At 47.2% G+C, this 24,127-nt stretch overlaps 1 protein-coding gene across 1 annotated transcript in view; it reads right to left on the bottom strand.

Moving 5' to 3' along the window:
* Nucleotides 1–24,127, bottom strand: part of rsph9 (radial spoke head component 9) — a 104,783-nt gene that overhangs the window by 683 nt on the left and 79,973 nt on the right. The window lies entirely within an intron of this gene.

The following is a 24,127-nucleotide window of genomic DNA, read 5'->3' as shown; positions in this document are numbered from 1 at the left end:
GCACAGTTTCACAATGGTAAGCACTGTTCCTTCACAGCTCCAGGGTCCCAGATTTCCGGCTTGGGTTACTGTCTGTGGAGTCTGCACATTCTCCCTGTCTCTGTGTGGGTTTCCTCTGGGTGCTCCTCCCACAAGTCCCGAAAGATGTGCTGTTAGGTAAATTGGACATTCTGAATTCTCCCTCTGTGACCTAAACAGGTGCCGGAATGTGGCGACTCGGGAATTTTCACAGTAACTTCATTGCAGTGTTAATGTAAGCCTACTTGTGACAATAAAGATTAAAATAAATATATATATAGTGATTAAGAAGAATATTAGAATGCCGGAGGGGCCAAGATTGAATCTATTTGGTTCTGGGCGAGAAACAGCAGAGGTAGCATTACTGTACTGGGTTGGGCAGCACGGTGGCGCAGTGATAGCATTGCAGTCCCACGTTGCCGAGGTCCCAGGTTCGATCCTGGCTCTGAGTCACTCCCCATGTTTGTGTGGGTTTCGCCCCCACAACCCAAAGATGTGCAAGGTCGGTGGATTGAACACGCTAAATTGCCCCTTAATTGGAAGAAATGAATTGGGTACTCAATTTATAATTTTAAAAAAATTACTGGGTTTATACTATTGGACATCAACCAGTGGGAAATATATAGATAGAAGAATAAATTTGTAGGGAAATTACCGAGAGGTGCAAAGGCTAGAGTAGTAATAATGTGGGACTTTGGGATAGTAATAGTATACAGGACAAAGAAGGGAAAGAGATTTTGAAGTGTTTTAATGGGAATTTTCTCAGTATGCTTCTATCCAACGAGGAAGTTAATGCTGAAGGGAATACTGCATTGCCGCCATATGTGATGATGATACAAAATTAGTCGGAAATTAAGTTGTGAAGAATCTGCAAAGTGTCATAGGTCGGTTAAGTGAGCCGTCAAACATTTAGCAGATGGATTGGATTGGATTTGTTTATTGTCACATGTATCAAGGTACAGTGAAAAGTATTTTTCTGCGAGCAGCTCAACAGATCATTAAGTACATGAAAAGAAAAGGTAATAAAAGAAAATACTTAATAGGGCAACACAGGGTGCACAACGTAACGAGATAACACCAGCATTGGGTGAAGCATACAGGGGTGTAGTGTTAATCAGGTCAGTCCATAAGAGGGTCGTTAGGCGTCTGGTAACAGTGGGAAAGAAGCTGTTTTTAAATCTATTCGTGCGTGTTCTCAGACTTTTGTATCTCCTGCCCGATGAAAGAAGTTGGAAGAGTGAGTAAGCTGGGTGAGAGGGCTCTTTGATTATGTCCCTTTCCCCAGGCAGCGGGAGGTGTAGATGGAGTCAATGGATGTGAGGCAGGTTCGTGTGATGGACTGGTCTGTGTTCCCCACTCTGAAGTTTCTAGCGATCTTGTGCCGAGCAGTTGCCATACCAGGCTGTGATGTATCATGAGAATGTCACTTTAAGAAATGTTTGGCTGCTCATGTTACTGCAGTGATGTCAGAATGTGGGTGGAGCTGGGCTCTGGCTCTATTTTTTAGTTTCACTTTGAGAAAAGCTTGGATGTGTCTGTGTCTTTTTGTTTTCTTTTTCAGTGTTGGAGCTGAAGCCAGACAAAGCAGGTGTACTGCTGTTCTCTCTACCATGAAAAGACTATGTCTTGATCATTTGGTGAATTCAGAATTACGAATGTTCTCAGTGGTGACTTTAACCTGATGTGCTTCTGTTAAAGGTTATGTTTTTGTAAGTCTTCTGGATGTTAAAAGGACAGCGTAAGCATTACTTAGTGTTGTATTCTTTGGGGGTTGTATTTGAATTGATGGTTGCTAAGAAGTTCACTATGTTTTAAAAAGGTTAACTTGAGTTCATAGAATAAACATTTTTTGCTTTAAAAAAATACTTTTCCATTTCTGCTGTACCACACCTGTAGAGTGGGCCGTGTGCTCCCCATACCACAATTTATTAAAAGTTGTGGGTCAGGTGAACTCCATGATACACTTTGGGGTTGGGTCAGGTGAACTCCATGATACACTTTGGGGTTCTCTAAACCCTGGCCCATAACAGATGCAGCCAGATAGGATGCTTTCTATGGAGTACAATGCGGAAAAATTGAGGTTATCCAAGTTGGTAGGAAGAATAGAAGTATTATTTAAATAGAGAGAATGCTGCAGTACAAAGGGATCTGAGCATCTTTCACCAGAATTGCATGCTGGTCGAGCAAATTGTTCAGAAGGCAAATAGAATATTTTCTCAAGAACGGAGTACAGTTTTGGGGCTGGATTCTCCGCACCCCGACGCCGAAATAGGATTCGGTGCCTGGGCGGAGAATCCAGTTTCACGGCTGAAATCGGGAGCGGCGCCGGTTCAGCGATTCGCCGTTCCCCGTGAAAAGCAACGCACTCGGGGAGTACGGCGCGCCGCATATCCACCACCGAAGGCCATTACCAGAGGCCCTTCCTGCTATTCTCCATCCCTGACCGGTCGAATTCCCGACGGCGTGGACCACACATGGTCCTGCCATTCGGAATACTCGCGAGGCGACTGCGGACTCAGTCCATGGCCGCCACAGTCGGGGGCAGGCTGATCGGAGGGCATGGTGGGGCCTCATACGGGACTGGGCCTTTATTGAGCGGGCGGTCTAGGTCGGACGTGCGGCGGATCACAGGCACTATTTCCATTGTCCAGGTCCATGGTCTGAATCCACATTGGAGCACGGTGCGGCCGCTGGAGGTCACCGCCATGCGCATGCACGTCCTCTGACCCGGAGGTGCGGGAGGCCGTATCGGCAGCTGGAGCTGCGAGCTCCAAGACAGCTGCATGCTAGCCTCTTGCAGGGCTGTGAATCTGTGGCCTTTTGACGCCAGTTTTTCTGACGTAAAAGACCACAGTTTTCACGACGGCGTGGGGACATAGTCCCTGAAATGGAGAATCCAGCCCCTGGTCTCCTTACTTGAGGAATTAGTGGTAATCATATTGGAACATTAGATTCTGAAGGAGCTTGAGAGGATAGACGTTAAATGAATGCTTTCCCTATGGGGAAAATCTAGAACGAGAATGCATAGTTTAAAAATAAGGGGGTCTCCCATTTAAGGCGGTAATGAGGAAGAACCTCGAATCTCAGCGGCCTTCTTTGAAATTCTCTTACCCAGGGAGCAGGGGCATAGCCTTGGATATTATGAAGATTTAGATTTAAAAAAAAAAACATTTTATTAAGGCATTCATGGTTTTATAATAAGACACAAGTACAGATATAAACATAGTTCAACGCGTAACACACCCCTCCATCTCCCACAGTTCTCGCTGTAACTGTCTTAACTCCCTCCCTCCACCCCCCTTGCTCTCTAACCCCCAGCCCTCCTTTATTGAATTTGCTGACGGTTCCATTTTCTCTGAAGAAGTTGATAAATGGCTGCCACATCCGAACAAATCCTAATGCTGAACCTCTCAGGGCGAACTTTATTTTCCCAGCCATGTCATTAACCTACATACCCCTGTTTTGGGGGGCTTCGGGTCCCTCCATGCTAGTAAGGTCCGTCTCCGGGCTACCAAGGAGGCAAAGGCCAAGACATCAGCCTCTCTCGCTCCCTGGTCTTCCGACACTCCAAAAATCGCCACCTCTGGACTCTGCCACCCTCACCTTTAACACACTGGACATGACATCAGCTAATCCCTGCCAGAGTCCCCTGAGCTTCGGGCATGCCCAAAACATGTGGACATCATTAACCTACATACCCCTGTTTTGGGGGGCTTCGGGTCCCTCCATGCTAGTAAGGTCCGTCTCCGGGCTACCAAGGAGGCAAAGGCCAAGACATCAGCCTCTCTCGCTCCCTGGTCTTCCGACACTCCAAAAATCGCCACCTCTGGACTCTGCCACCCTCACCTTTAACACACTGGACATGACATCAGCTAATCCCTGCCAGAGTCCCCTGAGCTTCGGGCATGCCCAAAACATGTGGACATCATTTGCAGGCCCTCCTGCACATTGCCCACGCCTGTCCTCTACCCCAAAAAAACCTGCTCATCCGGGCCACCATCATGTGTGCCCGGTGAACCACCTTGAATGTATCAGGCTGAGCGTGGCACATGATGAGCCCGTATTGACTCTGCTCAGGGCATCCTCCCACAGATTCCTTTCCAAACTCATCTTCCCATTTGTGTTTTGTCTCCCCTATCTGGGTTTCCTCCCACTCCATAAGTTCTTTGTAAATTTCCGATACCTTCCCCTCCCCCACCCCCGTTCTAGACACTAGCTTGCCTGTATCCCCTGTGGCGGAAGGAGTGGAAAGGTAAAAACCTGCCTTCACACAAAGTCCCTTACCTGGAGATATCGGAACCCATTCCCTCCCGGCAATTCAATCTTCGCTTCCAGATCCTCCAGACGAGTAAAGCTCCCATCAATAAACAGATCCCCCAGCCTCTCAGTACCCGCTCTCTGCCACTTCCGAAACCCCCCGTCCATCTTCCCAGCCCAAACCGGTGATTACCACAGATTGGAGCCCACACCGACGCTCCCTCTACTCCCATATGCTTCTGCCATTGCCCCCAGACTCTCAGGGCCTCCACTACCACTGGGCTTGTGGAGTAGCGGGCCGGTGAGAATGGCAGAGGTGCAGTTACCAATGCCCCCACATTTGTGCCCCTACATGATGCTGCCTCCACCTGCTTCCACACCGACCCCTCCCTAACTACCCACTCCCTAATAGCTATATTTACCGCCCAGTAGTAGTTTGTAAAGTTCGGCAGTGCCAATCCCCCCCCCCCCCCCCCCCGCCCCCGCAGTATTTTCTTTACTCGCGGGGTTTTACCCGTCCACACAAACTCAGACAAATCCCTGTTCACCCACTTAACAAAGGCCTTTGGAATAAAAATAGGGAGACACTGAAGTACAAACAAAAGTCTTGGGAGCACCGTCATCTTTATGGTCTGTACCCTCCTCGCCAGTGACAACGGGAGCATGTCCCACTCCGGAAGTCCTCCTTCCTTTGTTCCACTGATCGGTCCAGATTTGATTTGTGTAGCTGCTCCCATCTCCTTGCTACCTGATACCCAGGTAACGAAAACTACCTCCCACTACCTTAAACGGCAACTCCTCCAGTCTCCTCTCCTGCCCCCTCGCTTGGATCACACAAACCAAACTTTTATTCATATTCAACTTGTACCCCGAGAACCGGCCAAATTCGCATAATCCACATAATCTCCCCCATTCCCCCAAACGGATCAGAAATATATAGGAGGAGGTCGCCTGCATATAGCGAGACCCTGTGCTCCACAGAACCCTGGACTAGCCCCTTGCAGTCCTTTGATGCTCTCAGCGCCATCGCCAATGGCTCTATCACCAAGGCAAACAACAGTGGGGAGAGGGGACATCATTGCCTCGTCCCCCGTGCAATCTAAAATAGTCCAAGCTCAACCAGTTCGTCCGCACGCTCGCCACCGGTGCCTGGTACAGCAGCTGAACCCAGTCAACGAAGCCCTACCCAAACCCGAACCATCCCAGGACCTCCCACAGATATTTCCATTTCACCTGGTCGAAGGCCTTCTCCGCGTCCATAGCGACCACTACCTCCGGCTCCTTCCCCTAGGAGGGCATCATGATCACATTCAGGAGCCTTCTAACATTGGCTGTTAACTGCCTAACAAATCCTGACTGGTTTTCCCCAATCACCCCCGGAACACAGTCCTCTATCCTCGAGGCCAGGATTTTGGCCAGCAATTTGGCATCAACATTTAATAGGGAGATTGATCTGTATGATCCACATTGCTCTGGGTCCTTCTCCTGCTTCAGAATCAATGAAATCGAAGCCTGTGACATTGTTGGGGGAAGAACACCCGCTCCCTAGCCTCATTTAATACCCTCACCAGCAGCGGGCCCAGCATCCCAGAGAACGTCTTGTAACATTCCACTGGGTAGCCGTCCGGTCCCAGGGCCTTGCCCGACTGCATGGCCTCCAATCCCTCTAATATTTCCTCAATCCCGATTGGGGCTCCCAGCCCCTCCACTAACCCTTCCTCCACCTTCGGAAACTTCAACCTTTCCAAGAACTGCCTCATCCCCTCTGCCCTAGCTGGGGGCTCTGACTCATACAACGACTGTAAAACTCCTTAAACACCCCATTCACCCCCGCTGGGTCCAGAACCATGTTTCCTCCTCTGTCCTTCACTCTTCCTATCTCCCTGGCCACCTCCATTTTTCTTAGCTGGTGTGCTAACATCCGACTGGCCTTCTCACCACACTCATATATCGCCCCTCTCACCTTCCTCAACTGCCCCATCGCCTTCCGTGTAGATAACAGCCCAAACTCCATCTGCAGCTTCTGCCGCTCCTTCAACAACCCTGTCTCCGGGGCGTCAGAATACCTTCTATCCACCTAGAGTATCTCCTTAACCAACCTATCTGTCTCTGCCCATTCCATCTTCTCCCTATAAGCCCGTATCGAAATTAGCTCCCTCCTAACCACCGCCTTCAATGCTTCCCACACCGTTGCTGCCGAAACTTCCCCCCGTATCGTTTATCACCAAATAATTCTGGATGGGCTCCCTCACCTGCCCGCACACCCCCCTCATCCACTAACAGTCCTACATCCAATCTCCATTGCGGGCACTGACCCCTCTCCTTGCTCACCTGTAAATCCACCCAGTGTGGGGCATGGTCAGACACATAAAAAAAGTAACAAATAGTAAAAAAAGAGAAAAAAATGATATCAAGGTAAGATGAATGGCTGTTTACTTAAAGGCACGGAGCATTCGTCACAAAATAAATGAATTAACGATACAAATTGAGGTTAAATGGGTATGATCTTGGAGCCATTACAGAGACATGGTTACAAGGAGATCAAAACTGGGAACTAAATATTCAGAGGTATGTGACTTTTGATAAGGACAGCAAGAAGGAAAGGGGAGTGGGGTAGCTTTGTTAGTACCAGATGGAATAAGTACAATAGCAAGAATTGATCTTGGATCAGAAGACGTAGAATCCATATGGGTGGAGGTAGGAAATAACAATGGGAAGAAGACACTGGTGGGAGTAGTCTACATGTCCCCTAACAGTAGCTGTACTGTAGGATGGAGAACAAATCAGGAGATAATGAGGGTAGGTAAGAACATAAGAACTAGTAGCAGGAGCAGGCCATCTGGCCCCTCAAGCCTGCTCCACCATTCAATGAGATCATGGCTGATCTTTTGTGGACTCAGCTCCACTTTCCGGCCCGAATACCATAACCCTTAATTCTTCAAAAAACTATCTATCTTTATCTTAAAAACATTTAATGAAGGAGCCTCAACTGCTTCACTGGGCAAGGAATTCCATAGATTCACAACCCTTTGGCTGAAGAAGTTCCTCTTAAACTCAGTCCTAAATCTACTTCCCCTTATTTTGAGGCTATGCCCCCTAATTCAGCTTTCACCTGCCAGTGGAAACAACCTGCCTGCATCTATCCTATATATTCCCTTCATAATTTTATATTTTTCTATAAGATCCCCCCCGCATGCTTCTAAATTCCAACGAGTACAGTCCCAATCTACTCAACCTCTCCTCGCAATCCAACCCCCTCAACTCTGGGATTAACCTAGTGAATCTCCTTGCACACCCTCCAGCGCCAGTAGTTCCTTTCTCAGGTAATGAGACCAAAACTGAACACATTACTCCAGGTGTGGCCTCACTAACACCTTATACAGTTGCAGCATAACATCCCTAGCCTTCAACTCCATCCCTCTAGCAATGAAGGACAAAACTCCATTCGCCGCCTTAATCACCTGATGCACCTGTAAACCAACTTTTTGCGACTCATGCACTAGCACACCCAGGTCCCTCTGCACAGCAGCATGTTTTAATATTTTATCATTTAAATAATAATCCCTTTTGCTATTATTCCTACCAAAATGGATAACCTCACGTTTGTCAACATTGTATTCCATCTGCCAGATCCTAGCCCATTAACTTAACCTATCCAAATCTCTCAGCAGACTTCCGGTATCCTCTGCACTTTTTGCTTTACCACTTATCTTAGTGTCATCTGCAAACTTGAACACATTGCACTTGGTCCCCAACTTCAAATCATCTACGTAAATTGTGAACAATTGTGGGCTCAACACTGAACCCTGAGGGACACCACTAGCTACTGATTGCCAACCAGAGGAACACCCATTAATCCCCACTCTTTGCTTTCCTTAATTAACCAATCCTCTATTCATGCTACTACTTTACCCTTAATGCCATGCATCTTTATCTTATGCAGCAACGTTTTGTGTGGCACCTTGTCAAAGGCTTTCTGGAAATCCAGATATACCACATCCATTGGCTCCCCGTTATCTACCGCTCTGGTAATGTCCTCAAAAAATTCCACTAAATTAGTTAAGCACGATCTGCCCTTTATGAACCCATGCTGCGTCTGCCCAAAGAGACAATTTCCATCCAGATGCATCGCTATTTCTTCCTTGATGATAGATTCCAGCATCTTCCCTCGTACCGAAGTTAAGCTAACTGGCCTATAATTACCCACTTTCTGCCTATCTCCTTTTTTAAATAGTGGTGTCACGTTTGCTAATTTCCAATCTGCCGGGACCACCCCAGAGTCTAGTGAATTTTGGTAAATTATGACAAGTGCATTTGCAATTTCCCTAGCCATCTCTTTTAGTACTCTGGGATGCATTCTATCAGGGCCAGGAGACTTGTCTACCTTTAGCCCTATTAGCTTGCCCATCACTACCTCCTTAGTGATAACAATCGTCTCAAGGTCCTCACGTGTCATTGCCTCCTTACCATCAGTCATTGGCATGTTATTTTTGTCTTCCACTGAGAAGACCAACACAAATTACCTGTTCAGTTCCTCAGCCATTTCCTCATCTCCCATTATTAAATCTCCCTTCTCATCCTCTAACGGACCAATATTTACCTTAGCCTCAGGCAGTAAGCCTAAGGTAAAAAAAGGCAGTACTTTAATCATGGGTGACTTTATTCTTCGTGTCGATTGAGAAAATCAAATTAGCAAAGGTAGCCATGAGGTAGAATTCCCAGAATGTATTCGGAACAGTTTCCCAGAACAATACGTTGTGGATCCAACCAGGGATCAGGGTTTTTTGGATCTAGTAATGTGTAATGAGGCAGGTTTAATCAACAATCTCAGAGTAAAAGATCTGCTGGGAAAGAGTTACCATAACATGGTAGAACTTGGCTTTTAATTTGAGAGTGAGAAACCTGGGTCAGAAACAACTGCCACACTTTGATAGGAGCAATTATTAAGGAATGTTGGCAAAGTTGACTGCAGTGGACTGGGAAAGGAATTTATCAGGAAAGATCAGCAATGACATTTCTGAAAATAGTTCATGACTAACAACAAGGAAATATTCCAGTGGGGAGAAGGATTCTAACACGAGATAAATCAACCATGATTAACCAAGGAAGTGAAGGATAGTATTAAAATGAAAGAAAGAAAATATAATGTGGCAAAAATTAGTGGTAAACTAGAGGATTGGGAAAGTTTGAAAAACCAACAAAAGATGACCAAAACTTAAGAAACAAGAAGATAAATTATGAGGGTAAACTAGGAAGTAATTTAAAAACAGACAGCAAGAGCTTCTTTAAATGTACAAAAGGAAGAGAGAGGCCAGAGGGAACATCAGCCCCTGAGAGAATCAGCTTGGGAAACAATAATGGGGAACCAGGAGGTGGCAGAGAACTTCATAGAATCATAGAATCCCTACAGTGCAGAAGGAGACCATTCAGCTCATCGAGTCTGCATTGACCCTTTTGAAAGAGCACCCTACCTAGGACCAAACTCCACCCTATCTCCATAATCCCCCCCCCCCCCCCCCCCTGCCATGGGCAATTTAGCATGGCCAATCCACCCAACCTGCACATCTTTGGACTGTGGGAGGAAACCAAAGCACCCGGAGGAATCACGCAGACAAGGGAGAATGTGCAAACCCCACATGGACAGTCATCTGAGGTCGGAATTGAACCCAGGGTCCCTGGTGCTGTGATGCAACAGTGCTAACCAATGTGCCACCCTCTGGCCCCTTTTTTACTTCATGGTGGAAGGCACTAATAACATTCCAAAAATACAAAATTACCAAGTGGCAGAGGAAAGAGAGGAAAGAAATGCATTAACTATCACTGGGGAAAACGTACTAGGGCAACTAATGGGGCTAGAGGCTGATCAATCCTCTGGGCCTAATGGGTTGCATCCCAGGATATTAAAGGGAGTAGTTACAGAGTTAGTGGATGCACTGGTAGTAATCTTCCAAGAATCCTTACATTCTGGAAAGGTCCCAGAGGTTTGGAAACTGGCAATGTAACACATTTATTCAAAAAAGGAGGGAGATTAAAAAGCAAGTAACTGTAGGCCAGTTAGCTTAACTTCTGTCACTGGGAAAATGTTAGAGTCCATTATAAAGTATGTAATAACAGAGTATTTAGAAATGCATAATATTATCAAAATTGTCATGTGAGAGTACCTTTAAGACATGGATATTTAAGCAATGTACCTTTAAGAAAACAGTGATGTCAGAGAGTGGGTGGAGCTGAGGTCAGGTCAGCCATTTTGCAGTTAAGTTTTGCAGTTTGAAAAAGAGCTTGTGTGTGTCTGGGTGTTTCCAGAGAGCTGCAGTTTTAAAAAGCAGCTTGTGTGTGCCTGTGTGTTTACAGAGAGCTGCAGTTTGGAGAAAAAGAGCTTGGGGAGTGTCTGTGTTTGCAGTGAGCTGGATCTCTGCCATGAAAGACTATCTCTGGATTATTTGGGTGATTTAAACTCATAATAGTAAAGCCTTTAACCTGATGTGATTCTGTTTGAAGGTGTTAAGTCTCTTGGAAGTTTGAAGGAACGTTTTGAGGAATTATTTACTGTTGCAATATTTTCTGAGTTATCTTTGAAGTAAGGAGTGTTAAGAGATCCAATGTTTATTTAAGATGTTAAGTTGAGTTCATGGAATAAACATTGTTTTGTGTTTAAAACCCCACGTGGCCATAATTGTAATCCCACACCTAGGGAACAAGCCGCGTGCTAGGAAAAGCAACAAATCCATTAAAGGGAGAGGTTGGTTGAACTCCATGATACATTTTGGGGTTCTGAAAACACCTCGCCCATAACAATATGATTCAGCATAATTTCATGTCTGACAAATTTATTAGAATTCTTTGAGGTGCTAACGAGCAGGATAGATGAAGGGGAACCAGCCGATGTAACATACTTGGATTTCCTAAAAGTGTTTGATATGGTACCACACACAAAAGCTACTTAATAAGAGCCCATGCTGTTGGGGGTAGTATATTAGCATGGATAGAGAATTGGCTAACTGATAGAAGACAGAGAGTTGGGATAAGAGGGGCAACTTCAGGACAGCAACCTGTAACTAGTGGAGTTCCACATGGATCCATGCTGGGGTCACAATGTGCATATACTATTGCCAAGTTTGCGGATGACACAAAAATAGGTGGGAAGGCAAGTGGTGAGGGATAAACACGGGGTAGGTAAATGGGCAAAAACTTGGCAGATGGAAGATAATATAAGAAAATGTTATGCACTTTGGTAGGAAAAATAAAGGAGTTGAATATTATTTCAATGGAGAAAGACAGCAGAAAATTACAGCACAGAGGGATTTGGGGGTCCTCGTGCATAAATCATAAAAAGCTAGCATGCAAGTTCAGCACGTAATTGGGACGGCAAAAGGAATGTTGGCCTTTATTTCAAAGGGAAAGAGAGTATAAAATAAGGGAGTCTTGCTAAATCTAGACAATGGCCAGTTTAGTTCAGTTGGCTGGACAGCTAGTTTGTGATGCAGAGTAAGGCCAGCAGTGTGGGTTCAATTCCCTTACTGGATCAGGTTATTCAACTTTTTCCTCCGCCTGAGGAGTGGTGATCCTCAGGTTAAATTACCACCAGTCAGCTCTTCCTTCAAAGGGGAAAGCAGCCTATGGTCATCTGGACTATTGTGACTTTACTAGTTGGACTACATCTGGAACACTATGAACAGTTTTGGTCCTCTCTCTAAGGAAAGATATGCTGGCATTGGAGGCAGTCCTGAGAAGGTTCACTGGGTTGATCCTGTGTATGGAGGGATATTCTTATTGGAAAAGATTGTAGGTTGGGCCTGTACTCATTGGAGTTTAGAAGAGTGAGAGGCGACCTGAGTGAGACATATAGGATTCTCAGAGGGTTTGACGGGGTAGATGCTGAGAGAATGTTTCCCCTTATGGGAGAGTCTTGGATCAGAGGGCATAATCTCAGAATAAGGGGTTGTCCATTTAAGACAGTGATGAGGAGGAATTTCTTCTCTCAGAGGGTAGTGAATCTGTGGGATTCTTTAGCACAGGGAGCTGTAGGAGCTGGGTAATTCAGTATGTTCAAGGCTGCGATAGATAGATTTTTAAGCATGAGGGAATTAATGGTTATGGGGATCAGGTTGGAAAGTGGAGTTGAGGACTATATCAGATCAGCCATAATCTCATTGAATGATGGTGCAGGCTCAATGGCCAAATGCCCTACTTATGCTCCTACACCTTATGGTCTTAAGTCTGCCGAAGATTCTTCACAGAATCTAAGAATGATGTGGTGCAGAAGGAGGCCATTTGGCCCAGCATGTCTGTATTGGCTCTCCAGTTGAGCAATTCACCTCATTGCCATTTTCCTACCTTCTTCCCACAACCCTGCACATTCTTCCTTTTCAGATCTAAGTCTATTTCCCTTTCGATGCTTCAAGTGAAGCTGCCTCCACAGCACTCTCAGGCATTCCAGATCCGAACCACTCACTGTGTGAAAATGGTTTTCCTCATATCACTTTTGCTTCTTTTACTAATTACTTTAAACCTGAACCCTTTCATTCTTGACTTTTTCATGAGTGAAATGGTTTCTCCCCATCTACGCAGCCTGGACCCCTCATGCTTGTGAATACATTTGTAAGATCTCCTCTCAACCTTTTCTGCAAGGAAAATGATCTTAACTTCTCCAATCTATCGTCATAACTGAAGTTCCTTAACCCTGCAACCATTCTCACAAAATCTTTCTGAACCCTCCCAATTGCCTTCACATCCTTCCTAAATATAAATTCTTGTACTGCCTTGTCAATTCCCGGCCAATGTAACGCAACTCTTTTATGGGCCGCATGGTAGCACAGTGGTTAGCACTGTTGCTTCACAGCCAGGGACCAGGGTTCGATTCCCGGCTTGGGTCACTGTCTGTGCGGAGTCTGCACGTTCTCCTCGTGTTTGCGTGGGTTTCCTCCGGGTGCTCCGGTTTCCTCCCACAAGTCCTGAAAGACATGCTGTTAGGAAATTTGGACATTCTGAATTCTCCCTCTGTGTAACCGAACGGGCGCCAGGGTGTGACGACTAGGGGCTTTTCACAGTAACTTAATTGCACTGTTAATGTAAGCCTACTTGACACTAATAAAGATGATTAGTATTATATCGAGTGTTTGAGAGCATGCGTTGGCAAGGTCAGTGAATTTCACCACTGATGACAGATTCTGGTTATGGATTGAAAGCTTGGCCTCTAACTAAGGCTTTCCTGGAGCAGGCTCGTACATTATTTTAGTTTGCTTCATGCTCATCGTAAAGCTGAAGGTGTTGCATGCATTGAAGAACAAGTTCATGCTGTAAGGCTTGTCCACTCTGAACTCGCAGCTGCTGCACACAGGAGATCACAATGTATGAACCTGGAGACCTGGATCTTTGCCTGGAGTGGTCTCAGATTGAGCTTCCTATCCTTGCAAAATCTAAATTTGATGCCAGCATAACCATCATGGAAGGCATCAGAGACCGTGACGGAAAAAAACATTCTGAAGAAGGTTGGTGCTAGTTGGCAACCCTGTTTAACTCTATTAATGACTGGTTCAGAGATGCACCATCATCCGGGAAATGCACAATATGTTTATTGCCTATCCGTAATTGCCCTTGAATGAGTGGCTTGCTCAGCCATTTCAGAGTCAACAACATTGCTGTAGATCAGACCAGGTAATGACAGCAGATATCCTTTCCAAAAGGGCATGAGTGAACCAGATGGGTTTTTACGACAATCGACAAAGGTTTCATGGTCATCATTAAACTTTTAATTCCAGATTTTTATTGAATTCAAATGTCACTGTCATGGTGGGATTTGAAGCTGAATCCCCAGAGTGTCACTCTGGGTCTCTGGATTACACCACTTCGCAACTGCCTGCCTCATGGAACTGCTGAACCTTTGCAATGAGTTTCTCAGGGCAACCAAACTTCTCCATTATCTTCCAAAGGCCCTCTTGGCTGATTGTGGCAGAGGCCTCAGTCAGGTCTACAAACATGGTGTTGAGGTCCGTGTTCTGTTCATGTCACAATGCATTTGAGGCTGAATACTGGAATTTTGGAGGAGAATTGAAGAAAAAATAAATAAGAGGAGCAAGTAGAAAGTAGAAGAGACTGGTGCCACTGAAAGTTGACAAGTCACCAGGACCAGCTGGGATGCACTCAAGGATATTAAGGAAAGTAAGGGTGAATGTTATGGAAGCACAAGGTACTGGCCATAATTTTCCAATCCCTTAGATACAGGGGTGATGCCAGAAAGATGGAGGATGACAAATATTACAGAAGTGTGTAAGGACAAGCTCAGCAACCAAACAAGAGTCAGTTTAACTGTGGTGCTGGGAAAGCCTTAAGAAATTAGAATTTGGGACAAAATGAACAGTCACTTGGGTAAATGTAGATTCATTAAGAAACGCCTGCACAGATTTGTAATGGAAAATTGTGTGTTCAGCTAAATGGCTTGAATTTTTTGATGAGGTAACAGAGAGAATTGATGAGGGTATTGCAATTCATATGATATATATGTACTTCCATAAAGCCTTTTATAAAAGTGCCACATAGCAGGCTTGTCAGCCAAGAGGAAGATCATGGAATAAAGAGGACAGGGGCAGCATGGATGTGAAGTTGGCTGAGTGACAGGAAACAGAGTAGTGGTGGTGAAGGGTTGATTTTTGGAATGGAGGCAAAAAAATACTGGGTTTCCCCTGGGGGTTGGTGTTAAGATCACGGTTTTTCTTGATCTACATGAATGACCTAGGTTTTGACGTACAGGAGACAATTTCTAAACTTGTGGATGATACAAAGCTTGGAAATATTGCAAACATCAAAAGGGCACAGGCAGGCTGCAGAGATGGGCAGCAAAGTGGCAGATGAAATTTAGAGAAGTGTAAAAGTATTCATTTTGGTAGGAAGAATGAGGAGAGCCAATATAAAATAAAGGATACAATTCTAAAGATAGTGCAGGAACAGAGGGACCTGCATGAATCATTGAAGGCGGCAGGACAGAGTGTTAAAAAAGTTTAAAAGGCACACAGAATCCTGGGCTTTATTAATAGAGGCACTGAATTCAAAAACAAAGGCATTATGCTGGAACTTTATAAAACTGCTTTGTCATCCAATTGTGGATAATGCACTTTAGAAAGGATAATAGAGAGGTTCTGAAAAGGTTTGCAAGAATGGAGAAGCTGGGGCTCTTCACCTTTGAGAAAAGAAGATTGAGAGGAGATTTGAGAGAGATGTCCAAAATTATGAAGGGTCTAGATCTCACGCCCAGATCTCTCTGACTTTCTCTCTTTAGAGAGAGAAAATCGTTCCTGTTGGCCTGAGAACCAGAGGGTTTAAGGTGATTGGCCAAAAGTGCCAACAGTGACACGTTGAAAACCTTTTTAAACCTGGTATTACCACAGTGGGAATCTGAATGCACTGCCTGAGAGTGAGGTGGTGGCAGATTCAATCAAGATTGCAAAAGGGAATTGGATAAGTATTCAAAGAAAAAAGATTATCAGTGCATAAGAGTAGGACCAGCTAAGCTGTTCTTGCAGAGATCCAGCGGAAACACACCATGGATATATGAAAGGAAAACAATTCCTCTTGAGAAATCTATTGGGAGTTTTTTGAGAATGTTACTCGCAGGATAGATAAGGGAGAACCAGTGAATGTAGTCTATATGGATTTTCAAAAGGCTGGCATTTGGCTTCTTTCTGTGCTGTAACCATTTTATGATTCAATATCAGGAAACATTTAAATTTGTTGTGATGGTTGAAGTGGAGAAAAGCCAGAGACCATTGCAAGGGTGCATCACAAAGATTTTCAGGAAAAGTGGTTGTAATATTCAGATATTATGGGTAAGTGGTGAGTCTGTGATTTAAATTTTCTTTATTTACTGTGAATTTTTTTAAGTAGCCATCTATTAATCAGGTTAGGAAAGAGAAAAGGTAGGTTAATGTTTCAATAGGATCCCTCTATCGGGGTTATCAAACTCTGGCTGCTAAAAAAGGGCAACTTTACAGAATATCTTATTTCATTCAGAAGAACCACATACTTTTGCTTTGCAGTACAACTGTTCTATATATGTTACTGACCTGGACTTGGGAATATGGATACACTTTCAACGATTACAGATGACAAAACTCAGAAAGGTAGTAAGCAGCGAGGTGGGTAGCAACAGACTTCAGAAGGGTTTAGACACAACGGGGAAAGGGACAGACATTAGGCAGATGAAAGAGAAGTGTGTGTGATCCATTTTGATAGGAAGGAGGATAGGTAAATGATACAATGTTGAAGGGATGCAGGCTCTTTGGAGCAATCTTCCCTCTAACTGTGCTGGGTGCAGTCGGCATTTTGCATTGTAGTCTCTTTAAGACTGACATGTGGCTGTGCATTGCTGCACTATCAATTACCACAAAGACGAGAGTAGTGGAATAATCGAGGCTTTATTGAGCAAAGATGTTGTGCCTCCTGTAGCTGGAACCAGAATGGCTGCAGCACCGGCGAACACACACATTTATACGCCGCCTGCTGGGCAGAGCCAGCAGGCAGGGATTTACCCATGTACCTCTATTATACGTGTCTTACCGTAATACATATAATACTGCTAGTGGTGACTACCACATTCACCCCCTATTAAAAAAAGAGTCCGGCGGGGGTGGTGGAAAAAAGAATGACAAGTTCAGTCTGTTGGGGAGCGGTGTCAGGTCGGGGGCCGTGGGTGGGGATCCAGTGGGTGCCATGTCCCGGAGGGAGACTGTGTCCTGGCACCCGTCGGGGTGTGCCACGTAGGCGTACGGCGGGTTCGCGTGTAGGAGGTTGACCCTTTCGACCAAAGGGTCCGACTTACAGGTCCGTACATGCTTGCGAAGGGGGACAGGTCGAGGAACACTGCCAGCCATGTTGGGAGCGAGACCCCGTAGGTGGATTTCCTGGGGAAGGCAAACACACGCTCGTGAGGGGTCTCGTTAGTCGCGGTGCAGCGGAACGATCGGATGGAGTGGAGCGCGTCGGGGAGGACCTCCTGCCAGCGGGAGACCAGGAGATATTTAGACAGCAGGACCAGCAGAACGGCCTTCCAGACCGTCCTGTTCTGCCTCTCCACCTGTCCGTTTCCCCGGGGGTTGTAGCTGGTCGTCCTGCTCGAGGCGATGCCATTGCTGAGCAGGAACTGATGCAGCTCATCACTCATAAAAGAGGATCCCCGATCGCTGTGGACGTAGGTGGGGAAACCGAACAGTGTGAAGATACTGTGGAGGGCTTTAATGACCGTGGCTGAAGTCATATCGGGGCATGGGATGGCGAAAGGGAACTGGGAATACTCATCAACCACGTTCAGAAAGTACGTGTTGCGGTCGGTGGAGGGGAGGGGCTCTTTGAAGTCCATGCTGAGGCGCTCAAAGGGGCGGGAGGCTTTTACCAGGTGCACTCGATCTGGCCGGTAGAAGTGCGGCTTGCACTCCGTGCAGACCTGGCAGTCTCTGGTGACAGTCCTGACCTCCTCAATGGAGTAGGGCAGGTTGCGAACCTTGATGAAATGGAAGAACCGGGTGACCCCCAGGTGGCAGAGGTCATAGTGGAGAGCCCGGAGTCGGTTCACTTGTGCGCTGGCACATTTACCGCGGGATAGGGCGTCAGGGGGCTCGTTGAGCTTCCCCGGGCGATACAAAATCTCATAATTATAGGTGGAGAGCTCGATCCTCCACCTCAAGATCTTGTCGTTTTTGATCTTGCCCCGCTGTGTGTTATTGAACATGAAGGCAACCGACCGTTGGTCAGTGAGGAGAGTGAATCTCCTGCCGGCCAGGTAATGCCTCCAATGTCGCACAGCTTCCACAATGGCTTGGGCCTCCTTTTCGACAGAGGAGTGCCGAATTTCGGAGGCATGGAGGGTGCGTGGAAAGAAGGCCATGGGCCTGCCCGCCGGGTTGAGGGAGGTGGCCAGAGCTACGTCCGATGCTTCGCTCTCGACCTGAAAGGGGAGGGACTCGCGACCGCGTGCATCGTGGCCTTGGCGATGTCTGCCTTGATGCGGTTGAAGGCCTGGCGGGCCTCAGCCGTCAAGGGAAAATCTATGGACTGAATGTGTGGGCGGGCCTTGTCTGCATAATTAGGGACCTACTGGGCATAGTAGGAGAAAAACCCTAGGCATCGTTTCAGGGCCTTGGGGCAGTGGGGGAGTGGGAGTTCCATGAGAGGGCACATGCGGTCGAGGTCGGGCCCTAGAGTTCCATTTTCCATGACATAGCCAAGGATGGCTAAGCGGATGGTGCGCAACACGCAATTCTCCTTATTGTACGTGAGATTAAGGAGTTTGGCGGTCTGGAGGAATTTTTGGAGGTTACTGTTGTGGTCCTGCTGATTGTGGCCGCAGATGGTGACGTTATCTAGGTATGGAAAGGTGGCCCGCAGTCTGTACCGGCCAACCATTCGGTCCATCTCACGTTGGAAGACCGAGACCCCATTAGTGACGCCGAAGGGAACCCTAAGGAAGTGATAGAGGCGGCCATCTGCTTCGAATGCAGTGTATTGGCGGTCCTCTGGGCGGATGGGGAGCTGGTGGTAGACGGACTTCAGGCCCACTGTGGAAAAGACCCGACACTGCGCAATCTGATTGACCATGTCAGATATGCATGGGAGGGGGTACGCGTCGAGCTGCGTGTACCGATTGATGGTCTGACTGTAGTCAATGACCATCGTGTGCTTCTCCCCAGTCTTTACTACTACCACTTGAGCTCTCCAGGGGCTGTTGCTGGCCTCAATGACCCCTTCCCGCAGAAACCGTTGGACTTCCGACCTGATGAAGGTCCTGTCCTTGGCACTGTACCGTCTGCTCCTGGTGGCGACGGGTTTGCAATCCGGGGTGAGGTTCGCAAACAAGGAAGGTGGATCGACCTTAAGTGTCGTGAAGCCGCATACGGTGAGGGGGGTAGGGGTCCGCCGAATTTTAAGGTTGAGCTTTGGAAGTGGCACTGGGAGTCCAGGCCGAGTAGCAAGGCAGCGCAGAGGTGGGGGAAGACGTAGAGCCCGAAGTTGCTAAACTCTACACCTTGGACGGTGAGGGTGGCGATGCAGTACCTCCGGATTTCCACGGAATGGGATCCGGAGGACAGGGAGATTATCTGGGTCACGGGGTGTACCGCGAGGGAGCAGCGCCTTACCGTCGTGGAGTGGATGAAGCTCTCTGTGCTCCCAGAGTCAAAAAAGCAGGTCGTCTCGTGCCCATCGATTTTCACCGTCGTTGTTGCGGTCGCGAGGTTGCGGGGCCGGGACTGATCCAGGGTGATAGAGGCGAGCTGCGGCAGGTGCTGGGAGGTCCCGGGCTGGTCAGTGGTGGTGGAGGTAGCGGCAGGCGATGAACGGCCTGATGAGCAGGGGTCCTGAGGCGCCGTCCAAAATGGCGTCGAAGATGGCGGTGCCCACGGGGCGCACATGGCGGGCAGCATCAAAGATGGCGGCACCCACGGGCCGCACGTGGCCTGCGGAGGAGAAGATGGTGGCGCCCCTGGGTCAAATGTGGGGGGTGCAGGAACGCCGGGCCTGGAAACAGCGGCGACCGACCGTGCCTGGCAAACAGAAACAAAGTGTCCCTTCTTTCCACATCCATTGCAGGTCACGCTCCGCGCCGGGCAGCGCTGCCGGGGGTGTTTGTTCTGCCCGCAATAATAGCACTTGGGCCACCCAGGGTTGGCTGGCTGCCGCGCGGTGCAGGCTTGCGGTGAGCTGGAGTCGGCAGATGGTGGGGCCCAAGAGGGTGCCGCGCGGTCAGGGGCGTACGACTGAACGTTATGGGAGGCCACTTCTAACGAGTTTGCGAGCTGCCTAGTTCCCGCAAGATCAAGCATATCCCCTTCCAGTAGGCGTTGGCGGACGAATGCAGACCTCATGCCCGTAACAAAGGCATCTCGGATTAAAAGTTCTGTGTGCTGGACTGCTGAAACTGCCTGGCAGTCACAGTTCCTCCCAGGATGTGCAGGGCACGCCAGAAATCGTCCAGAGACTCACCAGGGAGTTGCTGTCTCGTGGACAGGAGGTGCCTGGCATATAGTTGGTTGACTGGCCGAACGTAATGTCCCTTCAGGAGCTCCATTGCTTCGGAGTAAGTGGGCGCATCCCGGATGAGAGGAAAAATTTCAGGGCTCACCCGTGAATAAAGGACTTGGAGCTTCTGCGCGTCTGAGGGTTCCTCAGTGGATGTTTGAAGGTAGCTTTCGAAGCAGGCTAGCCAGTGGTCAGAAGCGGACGTAGCGTTGGCTGCTTGAGGGCTCAGCTGCAGGCAATCAGGCTTGATGAGAAGACCCATCGTTTTAAAAATGCACTATCAATTACCACAAAGACGAGAGTAGTGGAATAATCGAGGCTTTATTGAGCAAAGATGTTGTGCCTCCTGTAGCTGGAACCAGAATGGCTGCAGCACCGGCGAGCACACACATTTATACGCCGCCTACTGGGCGGAGCCAGCAGGCAGGGAGTTACCCATGTACCTCTAGTATATGTGTCTTACTGTAATACAAATAATACTGCTAGTGGTGACTACCACACGCATGCCGACATCTGAACGGGAACTTTGTTAGTGTGAGATCTGTTTGTTCCCTGTGAAGACCTATGCCCCAGTGATTTCATCAACGCAGTTTACAACGAACATTACTGGAGAGTAAAGCCCCTTTTTTAAGGTGGCAGGATAAGTTAAGAATGCTGTTAAAAAAGCATGCAGGATCCTATTAGTTGAAATAAAGGTAGAATTTTATGAAGGTGGAGGTTTTGCCTACAACAGGCCCGCAATGTCTCCTGCAAGAATTAAGTGACTGTTCGTGCACTTAAGTAACCACCGCAAGCTCTTTCCAGGATCATGGACCAGTGAGGGGCGGGGGGGGGAACTTTCACCCACTGGCTGCTGGTCAATCAGGGGCCGGCAGATCTTTTGCCGACCAGCATCACCAAGGAGACGGTGCTGCGGTTAGAACGACACCTACCGAGTCCCAAGTCACAGGTAGGTCATGGTGCGAGGGGGTTTTGCAGGGTGGGGGCTGCAGAGAATGAAGGAGAGAAGTTAGCAAAAGGGTAAGGAGATATCTCTCAGCTGGCCCCCTAATTCCTGATGCTGGATCTCGTAATCAGGCACTGAGTGCACTTGAATGAGGGTCCATCAACCCTCTCGTCCCCTCACCTCTCCCCACCCCCAACGAGAACACAAGCAGCCCGCACAGGCTTGCTTACCCTGCTCCATGAGTGATGACAGGCCCATCCGCTGGGTCAATACCAACAAAGGCGAGGTGAGGCCCTTATAATGGTGGGATTGAGCAGAGTCAACATGGATTGATGAAAATCCTATTTGACAAACTTGTTGGAGATTTTTGAGGATTTACTCACAGGATAGATAAGGGAGAACCAGTAGATGTGGTGCATTTGAATTTTCAAAAAGCTTTTGATAAGTTCCCACAGGAGTTTACTGAACAAAATTAAAGCTCAATGGCTGGGGGTAATATTCTGCATGGATTGAGGATTGTTAACCTGACTGAAATCAGAAAGGAGGGGTAAACAGGTCACTCTCAGGTTGGCAGGTTGTGACTCATGGTAAAACAAGGATTTGTACTTGGGTCCAGTTGTTCACAACCTATATCAATGATTTGGAGCTGGGGCAAAATGTAATATTTCCAAGTTGCTGATGATGAAAACTTGGTGTGAATGTGAATTCTGAGGAGAATGCAAAGAGGCATCAAGGAAATTGAAACAGACTAAGTGAGCGGGCAAGAAGATAGCAGATGGAGTATAATGCGGATAGAAATGCACAGTATTTCTTAAATGGTGCGAGATTGGGAAAGATTGATGTTCAAAAGGACCTGGGTGTTCTTGTTCATATGTCACTGAAAGCTGACACACAGGTGCAACATGCACACACAGGTGCAACGCGCATATACAGGTGCAACACGCATATACAGGTGCAACACGCACACACAGGTACAACACGCACACACAGGTGCAACGCGCACATACAGGTGCAACACGCACACACAGGTACAACACGCACACACAGGTGCAACGCGCATATACAGGTGCAACACGCACACACAGGTACAACACGCACACACAGGTGCAACACGGACACACAGATGCAACATGCAATTGAAAGGCAAAGGGTATGTTAGCTTTTATTACCAGAGGATTTGAGTACAGGAGTAAGGAAGCCTTGCTGCAACTGTATGGAGCCTTGGTGAGACCACATCTGGAGTATGTGTGCCGTTTGGTCTCCTTACCTAAGGAAAGATATACTGACCATAGAGGAAGTACAACCAAGGTTTGCCAGACTAATCCTGGGATGCTGGGATTGTCCGATGAGAAAACATTGAGGAGGCTAGGTATATATTCTGCAGAATTTAGAAGAATGAGAGGTGATCTCACTGAAGTGTAAAAAATTCTTACAGGGCTCACCAGTGTAGATGCAGGAAGGTTGTTTCGCTTAGGTGGTGTGGTCTAGAACCAGAGAATACAGTCTTCATTAAGGACCAAGATGAGGAGGAATTTCTTCAGTCGGACGGAATTCTCAACTGCAGAGGGGTGTGGAGGCTCAGTCATTGAATATGTTCAAAGCACAGGTCGATATATTTCTAGATACCAAAGAAATCAAGGGATACAGGATATGGAAGGAAGAAGGCCAGCTAAATGGCAGAGCAGATTCGAGGGACTGAATGGCCCACTCCTGCTCCTATATTTCTTAATTGATCATTAATTGTCCACTTAAGAGCCCCAATTGGTGGTGGTGCTACAAGGTTGCACCTTCCTGCCCTGGACAATTTCACCAGAGACAGGATGGTGGCGGGGTGCACGCCCACCACACTCCTGCCTGGTTTAAAGCCCTTCCTACTTCAAACACGCCATGAGAGAAGCCCTATAGAGTACAAAAACAAGGCGTTACGTTGCATCATTATAATGCACAGGTTAGGCTCCAGCTAATATGGCCATCTCTGGAGATCACACTTAAGCACCAATGTTAAGGCCTTTGAGAGAATGCAGAGGAGATTTACCAGAATCGTTAGTTACCTGGAGAGTATCTGCATTTGTTCACCATAATGCAGGAAAGGGGAGGAGATTTGACAGAGGTTTTCTGAATCTTAATGGCATTGATGGAATAAATGGGGAAAAACTATGTCCAGTGGCAGAAAGTTTGTGAATGAGACAATTCAGATTTAAGGTGATTGACGAAAGAACCACAGATGACGTGCTGCAACATTTGTTTCAGCAGCCACTTGTTATGATCTGGAACGTGCCACCTGAAAGGGTGATGGAAGCAGATTCAATACTAACTTTCAAAAGGAACTTGGATAAATACTGGAAATAGAAAACCCTGCTCGACCATGAGGAGCAGTGTGGGATTATTTGGGCGGCTCTTTCAAGTGGCCACGTGGCCTGCTGCGCTGTGTCATGCTACTTGGTCAAAGGTAGCATTTATTATTGACATAGCAAGATCCCATAAATATCACGGAGGCAAGTGATTGTTTTTGCCAGTGGTTGAGGGAAGGATGTTAGCCAAAGGGTGCAGGGAGGGGAGAGACGAGGGTTTAGTGCTTTTTGTCCAAATCGTGGGTCGCGGCCTAGGATACTCTAATGGTGACACTCCCCAGCAGCAACGCTGGTACAGAGAATTGAGAGCTGACCTGGGGTGAGGCTGGAATGGAAACCAGACCATCTGGCTGGAAAGAATTAAATCACGACCAAATGCTATGTTAAGAAGCCATTTGGTCAAAACAGGCATCATTTGTAATTTCTGGGAGAGTGATGTTTGTACCTTCCTGAAATCAGAATTACTGCTCTTTATGCTTCATTTCAAAAAAAGATTTCAAAACATGTAACCATCAAAGTTGCACCTGTCGATTTATATAATAAAACCCTGGCA

Source organism: Scyliorhinus torazame, chromosome 4, assembly GCF_047496885.1.
Source record: "Scyliorhinus torazame isolate Kashiwa2021f chromosome 4, sScyTor2.1, whole genome shotgun sequence".
NCBI classification, from domain to species: Eukaryota; Metazoa; Chordata; class Chondrichthyes; order Carcharhiniformes; family Scyliorhinidae; genus Scyliorhinus; species Scyliorhinus torazame.
Note: the sequence above shows the minus strand (reverse complement) of the source record. Positions and strands in the feature narration are given on the sequence as shown.